At 41.4% G+C, this 21,262-nt stretch overlaps 1 protein-coding gene and 1 pseudogene across 8 annotated transcripts in view; one reads left to right on the top strand and one right to left on the bottom strand.

Moving 5' to 3' along the window:
• FANCC (FA complementation group C) overlaps positions 1 to 21,262 on the bottom strand; it is a 226,300-nt gene that overhangs the window by 198,995 nt on the left and 6,043 nt on the right. The gene's annotated exons all lie outside the window — the stretch shown is intronic.
• On the top strand, positions 897 to 3,589 carry LOC129478491 (ATM interactor-like; annotated as a pseudogene).

Raw genomic sequence — 21,262 nt, 5'->3', positions numbered from 1 at the left:
AACTAATAAATGAATTCAGTCAAGTTGCAGGATATAAAATCAACAAACGAAAATCATTAGTGTTTCTATACACCAAATATTAATAGCAAACTATCTAAAAAATAAATCAAGAAAGCAATCCCATTTACAATACCTACCAAAAAAAAGAAATAAAATACTTAGGTATAAATTTAACCAAGGAGGTGAAAGATCTCTACAATGAAAACTATAAAATATTGAAAAAAATTGAAGACACACAAAAAATGGGAAGATACCCCATGTTCACAGATTGGAAGAATTCGTATCTTTTAAAAGTCCGTTAAAATTTGTATGGAGGCTGGGCACCGTGACTTATGCCTGTAATCCCAGCACTTTGGGAGGCCGAGGCAGGTGGATCACCTGAGGTCAGAAGTTCAAGACCAGCCTGGCCAACATGGCGAAACCCAGTCTCTACTAAAAATGCAAAAATTAGCTGAGCATAGTGGCAGGCACCTGTAGTCCCAGTTACTCAGGAGGCTGAGGCAGGAGGATCCCTTAAACCCGGGAGGTGGAGGATGCAGTGAGCTGAGATCGTGCCACTCCACTCCAGCCTGGGTGAGAGAGTAAGACTCTGTCTCAAACAAACAAAATATATATATATATAATGTGTGTGTACGGAACCACAGAAGACCCCAAAGAGCCAAAGCAGTCTTGCGTCAAAAAAACAAAGCTAGAGGCATCAATCTTACCTGACTTCAAAATATACTACAAAGCCATAGTAAGCAAAAAAGTAGAGTACTGACATAAAAACACACAGACAAATGGAACAGAATAGAGAACCCACTTAGTCAACTGATTTTTGACAAAGGCGCCAAGAACACACACTGGGGAAACGACAGTCTCTTCAATGAAGGGTGTTCAGGAAAACTGGATATCACATGCAGAAAAACGGAAGTAGACCGTATCTCTCACCACTTAGAAAAAATCAACACAACTGCGAGCTGGGCCTGGCCGCCATGGGCAGGGCGGCCTCGGAGGCGGCGGCGACAATGTCCCCGGCTCTCGTGGCCTCAGGCCCGTGGGTGCCCCCGGGACCCCGACTGAGGGGCAGCCGGCCGCGGCCCACAGGGGCGACGTAGCAGCCCGCGGCCCCCGTGCTGGCGGGGATGCTGATCCAGCAGTAGGTGAGCGAGCTGTCCCAGGCCGTGTGGACCAACATCCTGTGCACCGTGCGCAGCTGCCACAAGATCCTGCCCAACAGCCCCGCGCTCAACATGCACCTGGTCAAGAGCCACCGCCTGCAGGACAGCATAGTCAATCCAACAATAAGAAAAGATTTGAAAACTATACCGAAATTCTACTGTTGTCCAATCGAAGGCTGACCCAGAGGCCCTGACAGACCATTTTCTCAGTTTTCTCTCGTAAAACAGCACTTCCGAAAACGCATGCTGAGAAGAAGCACAAATGTAGTAAGTGCAGCAATTCGTACGGTACAGAATGGGACCTGAAAAGACACGCAGAGGACTGTGGCAAGACCTTCCGGTGCACATGCGGCTGTCCCTACGCCAGTAGAACAGCATTGCAGTCTCACATCTACCAAACTGGCCACGAGATCCCTGCAGAACACAGGGACCCACCTAGTAAGAAAAGGAAAATGGAAAACTGTGCAAAACCAGAAGCTATCCAACAAGACCATTGAATCATTTAACAACCAACCAATCAATCCCTAGACCAGACACTCAAGAACTAGAAGCTTCAGAAATAACGCTAGAACCATCTTTGGAAGACTCTTGTGGCTCTAACACCGACAGGCAGACTCTTACAACACCACCGAGATATCCTCAGAAGTTGCTTTTACCAAAGCCCAAAGTGGCTTTGCTTAAACTACCCGTGATGCAGTTTTCCCTCATGCCTGTCTTTGTGCCTACAGCCGACTCCTCAGCCCAGCCTGTGCTGTTAGGTGTCGATCAGGGCTCTGCCACAGGGGCTGTGCAGCTACCGCCCTTGTCAGTAGGAACCCTGATCCTCGGCCTAGATTCAGAGGCTTGCTCTCTTAAGGAGAGCCTACCTCTTTTCTAAATTGCTGATCCTGTTGCTGTTGAGCCAATAAGTACTGGTGTTCAAGTGAACTTGGGTAAAAGTCCATCTAATCCTTTACAAGAACTAAGGAACACATGTCAAAAGAACAGCATTTCTTCAATCAATGTGCAGACAGATCTGTCTTATGCCTCACAAAACTTTATACCTTCTGCACAGTGGGCCACCGCTGATTCCTCTGTGTCGTCTTGTTCTCAAACTGATTTGCTGTTTGATTCTCAAGTGTCTCTTCCCATTAGTGTTCACACTCAGACATTTTTGCCCAGCTCTAAGGTAACTTCATCTATAGCTGCTCAGACTGATGCATTTATGGACACCTGTTTCCAGTCGGGTGGGGTCTCCAGAGAAACTCAAACCAGTGGTATACGAAGTCCAACGGATGACCATGTACCGAAGGACCAAGCTGGAATGTGCGGAGACATTTTTGAGAGTGTTCATTCATCATATAATGTTAATACAAGTAACATTATAAGCAACAGTTTAGCAGCAGAGACAGTAACTCATAGTTTGTTACCTCAGAATGAGCCTAAGACTTTAAATCAAGATATTGAGAAATGTGCACCAATTATAAACTTCAGTGCACAGAATAGTATGCTTCCTTCACAGAACATGACAGATAATCAGACCCAAACCACAGATTTATTAAATGATTTGGAAAACATCTTGTCAAGTAATCTGCCTGCTCAGACACTGGATCATCGTAGTCTTTTGTCTGACAGAAATCCTGGACCTGACACCCAGCTCCCATCTGGCCCAGCCCAGAACCCTGGAATCAATTTTAATATCGAAGAGTTCTTTTTGGCCTCACATATCCAGACTCAAACTGAAGAGAATGAACTTAGCACCATGAACACCGAGCCAGTCTTGGAGTCACTGGACATAGAGACTCAAATGGACTTCTTACTCGCAGATACCTCTGCTCAGTCCTACGGGTGTAGGGGAAATTCTAACTTCTTAGGCCTTGAGATGTTTGACACACAGACACAGACAGACTTAAACTTTTTCTTAGACAGTAGTCCTCATCTGCCTCTGGGAAGTATTCTGAAACACTCCAGCTTTTCCATGAGTACTGATTCATCTGACACAGAGACCCAAACTGAAAGAATCTCCACTGCTAAAAATATACCTGCTCTAGAAAGCAAAGTTCAGTTGAACAGTATAGCAACACAGACCATGAGTTCTGGGTTTGAAACCCTGGGGAGCTTGTTCTTCACCAGCAACGAAACTCAAACAGCAATAGACGACTTTCTTCTGGCTGATATGGCCTGGAACATGATGGAGTCTCAGTTCAGCTCTGTAGAAACCCTGACTTCTGCGGAACCACACACAGTCTCCAACTTCTAAAACTAACAGTGGAGTCCATGTGTGAGACGGCATCTACCATTTCCTCTGGATGAAAACTATGGACGGGGGACAACAGTATTAATTCGATTGAATGTGGCTGATGATGCAGTTGCTTAGCTTCTTTGCAGTTCTTTGCCTTTTGTACTTGTAAACAGAAATTTGTGTATAAATGTGAGTGTATTATAAAGTTTGAGATGTTGATCTAAAAAAAAAAGAAAAATCAACACAAAATGGGCTAAATGTAATACCTGAAATTATGAAACTACTAGAAGAAAACACAGAGGAAGTGCTTCATAATACTGGTCTTCTGGGCAAAGATTTTTTGGATAAGACCACAAAAGCAACAAAAGCAAAAACAGACAAATGGAATTACATCAAACTAAAAATCCATCAAACTAAAAAGTTTCTTCACAGCAAAGAAAATAACAGCGTGAAGAGACAACCTACAGAATGGGAGAAAATATTTGCAAACTATGCATCTGAGAAGGGGTTAATATCCAGAATATATTATATAAGGAACTCAAACAGCTCAATACCAAAAACAAAAAACAAAACAAAACAAAAAAAACTGATTTTTTAAATGGTCAAAGGGACCTGAACCAACTTTTCTTCAAAGAAGACAAACAAATGGCTAGCAGTTATTTGAAACAATGCTCAACATCAGTAATCATCAGGGGAATACACATCAAAACCACAATAAGAGAGGATCACTTGAGGCCAGAGTTTGAGACCAGCCTAGGCAACAGAGCAAAACCCCATCTGTACAAAATAAAAAATTAGCCAGGCAGGATGGCGCATGCCTGTAGTCCTGGCTACTTAGGAGGCTACAGCAGGAGGATCTCTTGAGCCCCGGAGGTTGAGGCTACAGTGAGCTATGATCACACCACTCATTCCAGCCTGGGCAACACAGTGAGACCCTGTATCAATTAAAAAAAAAAAACAGTACAATGGCTATTGCCAGGGGCTGGCAGGAGGGGAAATTGAGAGGTGACAGTTAAAGGTACAAAGTTTCAGTCCTAAAGGAGAAGTAAATTTTGGAGATCTACTATGTTGCATAGTGCCTATGGCTAACAATATTATGCTGTATAGTAAAAATGTGCTAAAAGAGTAGAGCTTATATTAAGTGTTCTTACCATACACAAAAAAATAATAACAAAGGCGGCAGAGGGAACTTTGGGAGGTTATGGGTATGTTTACAGTTTTGATGGTGGTGATAACTTCATAGGTATATACTTATCCACAAACTCATTGAGTTCTATATATTAAATATGTACAACTTTTTATATATCAATCACATCTCAATAAAGTGATTTTAAAAATCAAAACAAACCTGTTAAATCTGAAAATATCAAGGATCTACTGCACAATATATTAAAACCTATCACACTCCAATTTAAAATGACTAAGGATCATGACCTAGACACACTAATTTAATGTAACAAGAGGCTTCATTGCCTGAAAAACAGAAAACTAGTAAAGAGACAGATCCTCAAATGTCATGTCTTTGGATGACAAGGAAAACTTTTAAAGAAGTAGGTGGAAAAACTCAACAGATCTGAAAATAAATGTTGTTTTTAAAAATAATTATGTGGTTTTTATTTAAAAAAAATTTATTGATATGTTCCCATACCAAATCCACAGAGCTTTGTTAGGTTTTTTTTTTTTTAATCTAAGGGTAATTAATTTGAATTTTCCAACAGGGTTTCAGTAAAGCATAAATGAGGAAATTACATGTATCTAGTGGATTAGAATATTTCAAGTGTATGGATTTCGATATGAAGACAGAAAATGGAGAAAAGGCAGGTAGGGTGTATTCAGTTAGCCAAACAAACACAGTCATGTGTTGGGACAATATTGGGCTGGCTTTACACCTAGAGCATACACCAAAATAAAGAACATCAAACACGAACACTGACATTCACAGTCAAGATAGTCACAACTGGATTGAAGCAGGCTAGCTCTCATCCACAGAATACCTTTGATATATCTAAAAATTTTCAAAATTGTAATGAAGTTCAAAGGCAACTCATGGCTTTTATATATTTAGGAATGGAGAAATGTCTCAGGACTCTGGTCAATCCTCTTGAAGAAACTCTTAAAATCTCTTTCATTTCAAACAATAACATTAGTCATAGTCACTGAACTTAAAATACAAACTAAAACTGCAGAGTGAGAAGTGTTACATAGTACAGCAGACTAAGTGGAGCACTTAACCCAGACTTGGGATGCTAAGGAAAGTTTCCAGAAAAAGAGACCTGGCACTGAGAACTGAACCATACGTGGGGGCTCACCAGGGGAACAGCAGACTGAGGCAACAGGGACTTTCAGCAAAGTGTAGACTAACAATACAAAAAGGCAATTGTTTAGAATCCTGCCCAAATCAGGGATGCCTCCTTTCTCTAGGCATCTACACGGACTTCTTTTATAATAATGGAGATAAACATTTTAGGGCATCCAGACATAGAGGCCAGCCAAAGGAATACTCTACTGGTGCTTTTATATTTTGACCTCACCATCTTTTTTTTTTTTTTTTTTTTTGAGACGGAGTCTCGCTCTGTTGCCCAGGCTGGAGTGCTGTGGCGCAAGCTCGGCTCACTGCAAGCTCCGCCTCTCGGGTTCACGCCATTCTCCTGCCTCAGCCTCTCCAAGTAGCTGGGACTACAGGCGCCCACCACCACGCCCGGCTAATTTTTTTGTACTTTTAGTACAGACGGGGTTTCACCATGGTCTCGATCTCCTGACCTCGTGATCCGCCCGCCTCAGCCTCCCAAAGTGCTGGGATTACAAGCGTGAGCCACCGCGCCCGGCCGATCTCACCATGTTTTATCCCTCTGCTGGTGACTGGCCCACCTACATAGCATCTTCCCTTCCTCTCTCCCTCCCTCTCTTCCTTCCTTTCCCAAGGTTTTCAGGAAACCCACTTTCTTAGGAGATACAGATGCCCACAACTTCTGTTGGCACGTCTGGGCAACTGCTTCCAAATGAATGCTGACTCTTATTACCTGTTCTGGAGAGAAAGGAAAGGCTGTGGTGATATCTAATTACCTCCATTACTTTATTTGTGTAAGATTCATCAGACAGGCTCTCTACTTTGTAATAAAAACATTAAAACAACACCAAGCATAACTTCTACAAAAGGATTTCTCAAAAGAACCTGACAACTATTACGTGTTTTCTCTCTTTGTAGAAATATATATAATGTATTTTTTGGAAGAGGAGCACACAGATCTGAGTGTGGTTTACTAATGGACAACATGTCACAATAAAATTTCTCACTTCTCACAAGAAAAGAAAGCATCATGATATGTTAAGTGTGAGGGGGACTTCTGGCTATAAAAGTACATTTTACCAAGACTGTCACCCTGCTCAAGCAAGCAGGAGATGGATTTAAAAAGACTTTACAAAACAGAGTAAGGACTCTGACTTTATTCTAAGAGCAAAGGGAAGTCACTGGAGGATTTTTAGCATGAAAGTGATATAATCAGATTTGTGTTTCAGAAAAATCACAGAAGCAATATAGAAAATGGACCACCAGGGGAGAGAAGATCACACTGTAAGATGGAAGACCATCTTACAGTAACTGAGGCCTAGTCTAGTTGCATGAAGGAATAGAGAAAAGCACCCAGATAAGAGATGCTTATCAGGGAGAACACATAGTATTTAGTGTTTAGATCAAACATAGTAAAAAAAGGAACAGAGAGGAGGTAAAGATGTTGCTCAGGTTTCTGATTAGAGAACTAGATGTGTTATGCCACCACACGCTGAAAGGGGCAACAAAGGAGTAGGAACATACTTGGATAAAAAGATAGGCTCAGCTTAGGGCATGGTGAGTACAAGAGACCTGGGGCATCTAAATGAAGAGGTCCAGTGGGCAGTGGGTATGTGAGGAAGAGGTTAGGAAACAGGCCTAAGCTGAAGACACAGATGTAGAAACATCAACAGAGAGACAATAACTAAAGCTATGGAAATGGATGAGATAACCCATGGAGGATGAGAAAAGGTCTGGGCTGGCTGGGCGCGGTGGCTCACGCCTGTAATCCCAGCACTTTGGGAGGCCGAGGCGGGCGGATCACGAGGTCAGGAGATCGAGACCATCCTGGCTAACACGGTGAAACCCCTTCTCTATTAAAAATACAAAAAATTAGCCGGGCGAGGTGGCGGGCGCCTGTAGTCCCAGCTACGCGGGAGGCTGAGGCACGAGAATGGCGTGAACCCCGGGGGGGCGGAGCCTGCAGTGAGCCGAGATCGCGCCACTGCACTCCAGCCTGGGTGAAAGAGCAAGACTCCTTCTCAAAAAAAAAAAAAAAAAAAAAAAAAGAAAAGGTCTGGGCCAAGGACAATAGGGATATGGGAGCGAAGGATGGCTCAGCTGGCCTGTGGACATTCAATTGAAGAAAACGTCTTGTACCCAGGGAGAAGTGGCATGAGTTCTACTGAGATAAATTAGCAGACCTACCCATTCTGTTCTTAGCTGTCACTTCCAGGTTTAGTCTGCCATCTTCACAAAGACTATAGCCATCCAAAATAAATAAAAGCAGTCAAAACCAACTGGCAAAATCATTGTTCTAGTTTTATTTAGTAGATTTCAAGCGGATACCATCTGTGCAGCCAAGTAATATACAAATACAAGAAATTCTTCTACCACAAACACAATCCAAAAGCCATATCAGGCCAGCACAGACATACAGTAACATCAGACAGAATTTCAAAGTGCTATAAAACACAATGATTCTACTTTTTGGTTGCAGGCTTTAAAAATACTATGGTATATATGGTTTTAAGATCCTAAATTGCAGTCATGTTCTTAAGCTAGTTTGTTTTTCTATTTAAGTGCTGACAGACAAAAAAAACAGTTTTAGTCTAACATGCCATTTACCTTACTTTTAACTTTATTTGAGCCTTAAGGGTACCCTTGCAAAGCAACAAAAATGTGCAGAACCGAGGTCAATTAATAACTAGTTTCGAAAATCTACTGAACTTTTAACTGCACAATATCAAAATCCCTATAATTTGTAATGAGCAATAAGAAAACTTAAAATTTTTCCAGTTTTGTCTAGGATTTCCTCAAAGATGAAGAACATATTAAAGAAACTGTATGTGGTTCCTCTGTATGTCACAGATATATACAGTTCTTTAATAACAGTGACTCTATTACTAGATACCCACATGTAGACTACATTTTAGTAAAAAGGTTCCCAATTCAGTACTGAAACTGTTATCCACATCTAATTGCCTTCTTGGAGCAAAACCTTGTTTTCTGGGCCCCAGAATAGGTTTTATCCCTTAGTCAATACTTCACCCTCTGTCAAATAAAAGTTACTAATGGTATCACAAATATACTGTATTTCTGTGGCCCTGCAGTGGCTCACACCTGTAATTCCAGCACTTTGGGAGGCTGAGGAAGGAGGATCGCTTGAGTCCAGGAGTTCGAGACCAGCCTGGGCAATATAGTGAGACCTCAGCTCTACAAAACATCAAAAAATTAGCCAGGCATGGTGGCGCATGCCTGTGGTTCCAGCTACACGGGAGGCTGAGGTGGGAGAACTGTTTGAGGCTGGGAGGTCGAGGCCATAGTGAGCCACGTCCGCGTCACTGCACTCCAGCCAGGGAGACAGAGTGAGACCCTGTCTCAAATGCATGTGCACAAACACACAAAATGGTATCTCTGTATACTCAAAACTCATCTCCTCAAAGTCTGTCCATTTCTATCCATCATTGACTGGCAATGTATGTGTCACAGATGTCACACTTTTTACTATCAGAACTCCCAGAAGTAGGGACTTTATCAGTCATTTCTTTGTAAGGGTCTGCACACAAAAGCCACTTGATATTAGTGGCCAGCCAATTCTATGGTCTCCCAAATATAGGCAATCAAAAAGGAAATAAGTTCCTTAATATCTTGTTTTATATTTAAAATTCAGCAAGCAGCGTATTTACCCCCACCTTCCTCACCTCAGCCTTCTATCTCCATCTACTGAAAAACTGGATCATGAAATTTAAGCAGAAGGGAAATCTGGTAAGATAAGATTAAGAAAAGGGAAGAAGTCTGAAGAATCCAAAATATGGAGGAGAAAATAAGAAAGAATGATCAAAGTAAAAGACTAAAAGGAAAATTTAAGCCAAAAATAATAAAAAGGAATAAAATACATAATAAAATACCTGATAAGGCAATGTCAGGTGATAACCAAGAAAAAGAAGTCTGTAGGAAATAAATACAATTTCTTTTCTTTTTTTTTTTTTTAAGACAGTCTCGCTCTGTCACCCAGGCTAGAGTGCAATGGCACGATCTCGGCTCAATGCAACCTCTGACTCCTGGGTTCAAGGAATTCTCTTGCCTCAGCCTCCTGAGTAGCTGGGATTACAGGCGACTGCCACCATGCCCGGCTAATTTATTTTTGTATTTTTAGTAGAGACGGGGTTTCTCTTGCTCAAGTTGATCCCTAAACCACAAATGACAGGACAACTGACAATTTTAAAATCCCAGTCCAGGGATATGTGGTTATCCCACCCTGGTACTTGTTACACCAAATATTACTGTTGACTTGGGGTGCTCCCACGTCAGAATGAGAGGACCACCATCATTTACACTCGCTGCCAAGAGACACATCAGCGACTGGGGGCTGGAAAGAGAGTCAGTGGCAAGGATATCTCCGCAGCAGGCCAAGGGCTGCACAAAATAAGTCTGGTATTGAGGTTAAAATTAAATGAAATGAAAGAGAAATAAGACAGGGGAGGATGAGAAGAACAAATACAGCATGAGAGTGGGCTCTTTCTATGTAGAGGGAAGGCAAACATCTGGAATTATTTGGTGGTAAGTGCCACCAAATTTAAGACTTTGTTCCTCACTTGCAATTATTTCTCGGTTAAGACCACACAAAGAAAAAAAGAGACCTAAAGGCTAAAATGATGAAAAGTGGCTAAAGTCAGTATAACAATAATCATCAAAACACACACACACACACATACACACACACACACACAAAATTGTTAAAGTAACAGAGGAGTTAACAGTGCATGAACAATATTCCTGACTGACTCAGAAAGATGTTCATCATAAATTCTTAAGTCAAATAAGGAAGCTGCAGAAAAATATTTATAATATCATAACATTTTTGTACAAAATATTTATATGTGTAAGTACAGGAAGTCTTCAAAAATAAGTGCTGGTGCTATGAGGGATTTGTTGGGGTTTTTTGTTTTTTGGGTTCTGGGTTTTCTTTTTTTTTTTTTTTTGAGATGGAGTCTCGCTCTGTCGCCCAGGCTGGAGTGCAGTGGCGCGATCTCGGCTCACTGCAAGCTCCGCCTCCCGGGTTCATGCCATTCTCCTGCCTCAGCCTCTCCGAGTAGCTGGGACTACAGGCGCCCGCCAACACGCCCGGCTAATTTTTTTTGTATTTTTAGTAGAGACGGGGTTTCACCGTGGTCTTGATCTCCTGACCTCGTGATCCGCCCACCTCGGCCTCCCAAAGTGCTGGGATTACAAGCGTGAGCCACCACGCCCGGCCGGGTTCTGGGTTTTTTTAGACAAGGTCTTGTTCTGTCGTCCAGGCTAGAGTGCAGTGGCACGACTGATTTAGGCTCACTGTAGCTTCAACCTCCTCCAAGCGATCCTCCCACCTCAGCCTCCCTAGTAGCTGGGACCACAGGCATGCACCACCATGCCCAGCTAATTCTTTAATTTTTTTCTACAGCTGAGGTCTCACTATGTTGCCCAGGCTGGTCTCAAACTCCTGGACTCAGGCGATCCAAAGTGCAGGGATTACAGGCGTGAGTCGCCATGCCCTGCCTGGGATTTGTTGTTGTTGTACTTTTTCCCTGTGTTTTTTCAATTTAATTGAAATAAAAATAACAACAGTTCTTTAAAATAAAAGAAAAAAGGCCGGGCGTGGTGGCTCGCGCCTGTAATCCCAGCATTTTGGGAGGCCGAGGCGGGTGGATCACGAGGTCACCAAGACCATCCTGGCTAACACGGTGAAACCCCGTCTCTACTAAAAAAAAAAAAAAACACACACACACAAAAATTAGCCAGGCGCGGTGGTGGGGGGGCGCCTGTACTCCCAGCTACTCGGGAGGCTGAGGCAGGAGAACGGCAGGAACCTGGGAGGTGGAGTTTGCAGTGAGCAGAGATTGCGCCACTGCACTCCAGCCTGGGAAACACAGCGAGACTCCATCTCAAAAAAAAAAAAAAAAAAAAAAAAAAGAAAGAAGATCTTCCAAATCATTCAGTTTTTACCCTGAATTAAACATGTTTAATTTAATAAATTTGCAAACAATCCCTTTAATGCAGAGCCCAGCTTTAGGAGAGCTGCTCCCACGTGATGGACAGAAGGGGCCACTGGCCAACCCTAGTTGCATTCTGGTAGAAAAAAACACAAGTTTTAAAGAAAAACAGAAAGGTCTGAAGCCAGCGTCACTATTCACTAGTTCATTCAGTGAGCCAAGGCAAATGATGTGAAATTTCTGAGTGCCAACCTCGCTTCTCTTTGGGAGTGAAACAGAACCTACCTCAAAGGGCTGTTTTGAGGATTCTTGAGAACAGCTCCCACCTATGAAGACACAGCCTGGTGGGGTAGATTCCAGGAAATTCAGTGATCCTTCTGACCAAAATTATACTTTTTGTCATCTCAGGAAATAATCTGTTCCGAGAAATTCCAGAATGTAGGTCGCTTTCAGTGACCTGCCTTCAGCCTGTGAATCCTCAGACTCACCAGTGCTCAGTAGAGCAGTGGGGTTCTGACAGTTCCTTCTAAAGCACCTGTGCCTACCTCTTCTGGGAGAGCACAGCAACATTCAGCACAGCAAACCAGAGCAGCACGGCTCAGACATGAAGGCCTGCTTCCTGCAATTCTCTGTCCTACAAACATATCAGAAAGCCCAGTAGGGGTAGAAAACAGCTCTTCTAAGGGCCATACTGCAGAAGCATGGCCAAATGCCAATAGCATAATCACTGCAGATGCAGTTATAGACTCAGTATGCATATGACACTTTGGCAGAGTTTGCACTATAATGGTTGTTTACTTCTTAGTGTTGTTTTAAAACCTTGAAGATGTCCACTACAAATTCTAGTATTCCTAAGTATGCCTTGAACCTAAAAAAGTTCAGACCCACTGGACAAAAAAAAAGAGAGGGAGAGGTGTAAGGCAAGTATCCAGAATACAGTTGTACAGCCAGACTTTCTGCAAGGATGGAAAGGTTCTGGCTCTATCTGTCCATCCAATACTGCAGGCACCAGCTGCATGTGGCTTCTCAACACATGCAATATGGCTAATGAATCTGAGGAAGTGAATTTTGAATTTTATTTAATTTTAATTAATGTAAATTTAAATAATTAAATGTACCTATTGACTATGGCACTGGTCAGCACAGATCTAGAACCTTGGGTTAATGACTTGTGCTAACTCACAAAGGGTGATACGCAGATGAGTGAACTAAGTTTAAAAAGCGACCAGTCAAAAAGGAGAACACACACGCACCAGCACCATGTTAATATTCTCTTGCAATGCATGCAGTTCACCTTGATGAAGCTGAGGTCCTAGATTGACCTCAACCTGTCTTAGTCAGTTTAGGCTGCCATAACAAAATATCACATACGTGGTGGCTTAAATAACAGAAATGTATTTTCTCACAATTCTGGAGGCTGAAAAGTCTACAATCAAGGCCTGTGTGAGAGCCCTCTTCCTGGCTTGTATGTAGGCAGCTACCTGTGTCCTCACATGACCTCTTCTTTGTGCTTATGTGGGGAGAGATCTCTCTCTCTACCTCTTCTTCTAAGGCCACCAATCCTATCAGATTAGGACCCCACCCATATGACTTCCTAAAGGCTCTGTCTCCAAATACAGTCCCATTGGGGGTTTTAGCTTCAGCTTCAACTTATGAATGGGGGAGGGGTGGACACAATTCAGCCCATAACACAACCCTCTACTCTTCCTTAATTAGCTTTCTTGTAATGAGTTCCAATATGGAAGGGAAGAGATAATCAACAAAAATTTTCTCAGAACTAAAAGACAGGAGTTTCCAGATTGAAAGGGCTGACCAAGTGCCCAAGAAAATGGATGAGAAGAGATCCACACCAGGCACATCATCATGAAATTGTAAAAACACAGGAAGGTAGAAGGAAATTAAACAATGCCTCACAATTCTAAAGGAAAATAATTTCCAACCTGGAATTCTTATCTAGACAAACTATCAATCAAATGTGACTAGAATAACTTCACATTCAACAGGCAGTGACTAGAAATAATTCACCTCCCACACATTCTGCTTTAGGAAGATACTAGAACACCTGCTCCACACCAAGAGGAGGGAGAAAACCAAGAAATAAAATATAGTAAACAGAAGACCCAATATCAAGAAAGGAGAGAAGGATGAATGACAATGAAGGAAAATTCCAGGGCGACTGCAAAAAAGTTTTTAGACAGGAAAGGGAGGGGTTCTTTGTACCTGCCCAGATTTTCTTCTCAAAATATAACATTTTTAAAAACACCAAAAGAATTCAAAGAAACCTCCACAACCTCTTTAATTTTTTTTTTAAAAAGGGGGGCCAGGAGTGGTGGCTCACACCTGTAATCCCAGCACTTTGGGAGGCTGAGAGAGGAAATCATTTGAACCCAGGAGTTCAAGACCAGCTTGGGCAACATGGGGAAACCCTGTCTCTACCAAAAATTAAAAAAAAAAAAAAAAATAGGTGGGTGTGGTGGCGTGTGCCTGTAATCCCAGCTACTTGAGAGGCTGAGACACAAGAATCACTTGAACCTGGGAGGCGGAGGTTGCAGTGAGCCAAGATCATGCCACTGTACTGCAGCCTGGGCAGCAGAGCAAGACTCCATCACAAAAAAAAAAAAGGAAAACAGAAGAAATAAGACAGAGGTGAAGGCAACAAGATGCAGTCTGTTGTGTCCTTTATGCTAATGGAAATAGCCAAAGTTCCTCTGAAAAAGGTATCACCATATCAACTATGTGCTTCCACAGTTACCAACTTTAGATTACAGTATGGTACTTGACAATGGTTGGCTTCAATTCTCCTTATTAGAAAATTAACGGAATTTCAAAAGCAAGTTTAAACAGGAGAAATTCAACTGTCTTCTTTTGATAAATGCTGCCTCTCTAATAGAGCACTGAGGATCGCTTACAAACAGTCACTTAATTGCTCTATTATCCAATTTAGAGGTTTCCCCAAAAGTCCAACAAAAAAAAATTCAGTAAAGGCAAATGGAATTTAATGCAATTACCAATAAACAAGCAAACAAAACAAAACCACCCCACACACACAGCCATGCACAAGAATTAGGCCAAAGCCCAGTTATTCAGCACTTCCAGTGGACCCCTGCATGCTCTTAAATTTGGCAAACATCATAGAAGACTTAACTGGAAATCAGAGCACAGAAACTTTAGAAATGACTATATGGCCAAAACGATACCTCACCAGATGTCCCACTAAGTGGAAACTAAGAAAAAAACAGACTAAGACTGGTTCAGGTTTTGAATGCTTGTCCTACCTTGTCTAGGTGAAAGGACCACAAAAAATGTGCTTCAAATCACTTTAGAATAAAATTCCTTCCTTAAATGCAGCATTCTAAAATGTCACACTAATCCTTAAACAGCAACTATTTTTAGCATCCTTTTATTTTTTAATTGAACAATGCAATTGAATTCCATTAACAGTTAATTCTTCCCAACTTTAATTCTAACAAACTCATTTAAGTTAAATGACCATAAAGAATAAAAGAATTATACTGTATTTTTGCATTCCTACAATTCAAAGGCAACAGGATCAAATGTTTTCAGGCTGTGAAAAGACATGCCATACTTCAGGCTAAAAGTATATTTTATTCCAAAATTAGGAGTGAAAATAAAGCTTGGAAAGAAATGACTTCTCAGCCTTGAATTTGGTGGCATTAATATTAATGACAATCCCACTCATCTCAAAGGCATGTCCTAGAGTGTTTATGTTATGAAAACTGGGTCTGGAATGTCATCTTCAGTAAATTTGAAATTGTTTAACCTGAGGTTTTGCTAGATTCGTAACAGCTGCACTGGTGTTTACAACTGTAATAAGGTCTTTACAGCATGGTACTCCTTTACACATTTTTTAGATCTGGCTGGTACAAACATGTTGTACTGATCAACAAAAATGAGTTTGGTATCTCTCCATAGCTACAAGTTTAGTCAGAATAAAGTTTTGTTTTGGATTAACATTGTACAATAAATGCATCAAGGACCTTCAGAAGTTTTATGGTATTGGTTACAGAAGAACAGGACAAAAACTTGCATTCATATACAAACATTTGGAAAATGACTCAGTTTGTGTTTGTGAAATTTGAATTTTGTTTGGGGAAAAGACATGCGTATCAAATACACTGTGGATCTAATTTGTTTGCTGGCATTCATTGAGGATTTCAGGGCACGTTACCAAGCAGAAACTGGTTGGGCAGTATTCAAAGATTACATTTCTCCTAATGCCCCTATTCACACAGTAGAAAGATGCAACCGAAAGCCTGAGAAAGACTTGCTTAACAATGCTTCCAAAGGAAGCTTCAGCCACCCTTGGACATCGAACTACTGGTGCAACAAAAAGAGCACCAGACAGGAGTTAGTTTCCCTGGGTAACAGTCAACAACCTTGCCATTAAACTCAGTTTCCTTCTCTGTAAACATTTCAAAGAGAAGTTATTATTTAAGGCAAATGTTTTCTGCTAAAATCAGTTGGGTTTGGGTAACCAGAAATACCCGGCTCTTTTGATTACTGAAAAGGTTATCATCTCATAACAATTAAGACACATTTAAAAGCTGTACATACACAATTAACCCAAGAAGTTCATCAGTAGCTATCCTCCTTTGGGCAATCTCTTGGGAATTCCTTAATTATGAGCCAAAGTAATTTTTTTCTGAAAAGTCTCCATTCTATTTTTCTTTTCTAATTTTTATTTATTTAGTTTTTAGACATAGGGTTTTGCTCTGTCACCCAGGCTGGAGTGCAATGGTATGATCACAGCTCACTGCACCCTCAACCTCCCAGGCTCAAGCGATCCTCCCACTTCAGCCTACAGTTGCATGCCACACTGTATGGGTCTACAGTTGCATGTCACCACGCCTGGATAATTTTTGTATTTTTTGGAGAGACAAGGTTTCACCATGTTGCCCAGGCTTGTCTTGAACTTATGGGCCCAAGTGATCCGCCCACCTCTGCCCCCCAAAGTGCTGGGATTACAGGTGCTCAGCCCTATTTTTCTTTTTTTAAAATGCCTATCTTACCTTAGCACATATGGTTATTGTGAGAATCCCATATAATCTATATGGAAATAATTTGGAAAGTACAAAGCACTTTTAATAGGGCTATTGCCCAAAGTAATGTTAGAAATAAATTAAGAAATCAAAAGAAGTAGTTTAAAAAAAAAAAACCATGCTTATAAAACCAACGTATTTGTATAAAATCAACAGAACAAAAAGCTCTGATTTATAAAGGGTATATAGTATCTTACTGCTCAGGAATAATAATAATCTTTTCTACAGATATGAAACTTAGAAGTCACCAGAGAACCCTGATTATTGCAGTAATTTCTCCAGTAAATATGATAAATTTGTTCTGATCTGTCCATTTTTTTCTAAGTGTTAGTTTAACAACTGAATGCATTTCAGAATTATTCAAAACTTAAATTACTTTAGACAAAGGTCGTAAATTCAAATGTCCACAACAGATAAGTTAAATGAGTAAAGCAATTAGACAGGCTTGTGGTCAAAAACAGCAACTGTCCAAAGAAGATAGCCAGTAGGTATAGCTCAGTGGTAGAGCATTTGACTGCAAAGAAGACAGCCAGGATTTCACTCCTGCCAGTTGCTGCTGGAAGGGAACTCAGACTTGCTGTTGCCCAACTGCCTGTCTTAGTCCGTTTTGTGCTGCTATACCAGAATACGTGAGACTCAGTAGTTTACAAATAACAGAAATTTATCAGCTCCCAGTTCTGGAGGCTGGGAAGTCTAAGATTGAGGGGTCACATTGCGATGGAAGGCATCACACAGTGACAGAGCACAAGAGGGCCAAACTCGCTTTTATAACAAACCACTCCCATGATAACAATATCAATCCATTCATGTACATCAGTAATACCTTAGAAACAATGTTTTTAAAATAACTAACATGTAGTCACTTAGTCATAGCCACTTTGGCCACAAAACAATGTAACCAAAGGTGGTTCTGATCAAGTACCAGAATATTTTCAAATACTTGTCCTATTCTCACCATTTTGCCTCAAAAACATTCTTTTTTAAAAACTCAAATTATTTTTAAATTAAACATCTTAGGCTTAATTTTTTTTTCTTTTTTTTTTTGAGATAGGGTCTTGCTCTGTCACCCAGGCTGGAGTGCAGTGGTGGAATCACAGATCACCGCATATATTTTTTTTTTTCCTTGTGCAATGGCCCAGTCTCAGCTCACTGCAACCTGTGCCTCCCGAGTTCAAGCGATTCTTGTACCTCCACCTCCTAAGTAGCTGGGATTACAGGCACGTGCCACCATACCCCACTAGTTTTTGTTTGTATTTTTATTAGAGACAGGTTTCACCATGTTGGCCAAGCTGGAGTCGAACTCCTGACCTCAAGTGATCCACCCGCCTTGGCCTCCCAAAGTGCTGGGATTACAGGCAAGAGCCACCTTGCCCAGCTGACCTGCATCCTTGACCACCTGGACTCAAGTGATCCACCCGCCTCGGCCTCCGAAAGTGCTGCAATTACAGGCATGAGCCACCATGCCCGGCCTAGACTTAAATTATTTTAAAACCAAAAAGACTTAGTACAATTTTAGGCAAACATTAGATGGGTACAGCACACACATGTAGAACTAAATGAAGATACCTGAAACTTTGATAGAATGAAACAAATTTCTAGCTTTTAATATCTTCAAAGGAATGTCACTACCAAAATTCGAGATATTTTTAATGGCAGGCACAGTGCCTGCCTCATGCCTGTAGTCCTAGCTACTCCGGAGGCTCAGGTGGGAGGATCACTTGAGTTCAGGAGGGCAAGACTGCAACGAGTTATGATTGCACTACTGCACTCCAGCCTGGGGGACCGAGTGAGATGCATCTCTAAAAAAGAAAAAGATATTTGTATTGCACTTTTCTTCCTTACAACTACTCAATTTTAAGATAAAATCAATCATATTATACCATTTCATATAAAAATATTTCTGTTACTCCTAAAACTGGCTGCACAGTTTCAAAAAGTCACCACTTATCAAAATACTTATCATCAAGCAAAAGTTTCACTAGCTTTGCCAACTTTTTAGAGTAATGACTAAAAATTCTAATGGTACTAGTCAGTATCAGAAACACAAGATATTCTTCTGGGTGCCAAATACTGCAGAAAATACTACTTTATAAATAAAACGCATGCTGTTATACCACTAATACCTGGTTACTCACTCGTATGGCCTATGATTAGAAATTCCTAGCTAACAGCTTCAAGCAAAAGCAGCAATTCGATATTATTTCTACAACTGTATATTTTATATAGTGTTTTATTATAACCTTTGATATGTAGGGGTAGATAGGCTAAGTAATCATTACAATCCATGTTGGACAAGGTCATGTTTGGGTACACCAAATTCAGAAAGCTAGGGCTAAATATAACTGATTCCTTCAGACAAGTGTCTTACCAATCAATTACAATGTATAATCTGCATACATTGTAAATCACCAAATACACACTAAGAATTACAAAATTATACTATATCACCTAGGATGCCTTTGGTTTCTAGTAATTGAACACCCAACTCTATTCATCAAGATAGGCTAAGTTATGATGTAGTAACTTTTTTCTGATACTATATGTCCAACATATTATGTGGGACACACATGTTTGTGGGGTGGGGGTGGTATTCTGCTCCACAGTCACTCATGGATCCAACATGACAGATGCTCAGACATCTCAACACCTAGCCTCCATAATCACCATTGCAAAAAGGAGAGATAGATAGGTCAGGAATCTGCTACTAAATGCTTCTACCTGGAAATAACCTGCTTAAAATCTATTGGCTAGAACGATCACAATGTCCTACCTAGCTGCAAGTGAACTGGGAAATGTGAGGGAAGATCTAAATATTTAGTAAGCATTAAATGCCCCTGCTGCATCAAGCAAAACCAGCTAAAACAATAACGGGAGGCCAGGCATGGTGGCTCACACCTCTCATGACAGTACTTTGGGAGGCCCAGGCAGGAGGACAGCTTGAGGCCAGGGGTTCAAGACCAGCCTAGGTAACATAGCATGACCCTGTCTCTACAAAAATAATGATAATAAATTAGCCAGACATTGTGGTGCACACCTGTAGTCCTAGTTACTCAGGTGGCTGAAGTGGGATGATTGCCGGAGCCCAGGAGTTTGAGGCTGCAGTGAGCTATGATCATGCCACTGCACTCCTGGTTGACAGGGCAAGACCCTGTTTCAAAATAGAAAAAAAAAGAGGGGGGAATTTGTTGGTTCAAGAAACTGGCAAGTCCAAAAACAGGGCAGACTTCACAGTTGATCTATCTCTCCATCCTGCTTCCCTCATGATAGCAAAACAGCTTTAGCCATTACAGAAGTCACATCACATCCATACCACCCAAAAATAGAGTACATACTTCTGTTCCAGCATCCCAAGCAAGAGACAGACCTCAGATGTATTCAGAAGACTGGACTTGCTTGAGCTTATGCCCATCCCTAACCAATGACTGTGATGAATCAATAAAACACACTCCTTAAACCAATCAAAGTCCACCCCCAGGAGCTAGAGGTAGTATCAGCGTTCTCCAGAGCCCATAGAATAGTGACTACTAAAAGAAAATCTAGGGTCTGTTATGACAGAGAAGGGAGGAAAGGATGCTGGCACAAAACAAACATCAATGCAGTTATATAATAAAAAAGAATATACCCTGAGGAAGTTGGCTAAGAGTTGTGGAAACAGGCATATATACATAAGGCAATAATATGAACTGCAGTGCACAAGGACAGAGGAAAAATCATTACGCATAACCACAAATGGTCATCAATAAATCAGCAGTTGGCCAGGCGCGGTGGCTCACACCTGTAATCCCAGCACTTTGGGAGGCCGAGGCAGGCGGATCACGAGGTCAGGAGATCAAGACCATCCTGGCTAACACGGTGAAACTCCATCTCTACCAAAAATACAAAAAATTAGCCAGGCGTGGTGGCGGGCGTCTGTAGTCCCAGCTACTCGGGAGGCTGAGGCAGGAGAATGACGTGAACCCGGGAGGCAGAGCTTGCAGTGAGCCGAGATCGTGCCACTGCACTCCAGCCTGGGAGACAGAGCAAGACGCTGTCTCAAAAAAAAAATAAGGAGTTAATAAGGAAATCTATTGAGTACAGCACTTGAATGTACAAGCATAATTACAAAAATAGGATTAGGCTAAGTACGACGTCTTATAATGTTATAGCTTTAAATAAACAGAAATAACCAACAAAAACAAAATGACAACAAAAAGGAACCAGCCATAGAAGGGTGGTGGAAGTCACTAAGGTAAATCGCACCTCCAAAATCTTATGAAAGAAAAAAAAAGTGCCTGGCAATTCCATACCTTTGAACTGAACCAGGTAAAGAAGGAATCACAGACATAAAGTCATAGCCTTTTTTTTTTTTTTCCCCTGGAGATACGGTCTCACAATTTTGCCCAGGAGACTTGAACTCACAATCTTCCAGCCGCAGCCTCTCAAATAGTTGCCACTACAGGTGCACAGCACCGCACCCAGCCAAATTCATATTGTTTAAATAGTCTCCTCTGAATCAGTGTGTGTGTGTGAAAAACCGCAGCCTCAAACTGTCTTATGGGTAGTCACCAGAGTAACAGATCCGATCTCAGATTCCACTACAATAG

The sequence above is a fragment of the Symphalangus syndactylus genome, chromosome 3 (genome assembly GCF_028878055.3).
Source record: "Symphalangus syndactylus isolate Jambi chromosome 3, NHGRI_mSymSyn1-v2.1_pri, whole genome shotgun sequence".
NCBI lineage: Eukaryota > Metazoa > Chordata > Mammalia > Primates > Hylobatidae > Symphalangus > Symphalangus syndactylus.
The sequence above is the reverse complement of the archived record's forward strand: the minus strand, read 5'-3'. Positions and strand labels throughout refer to the sequence as shown.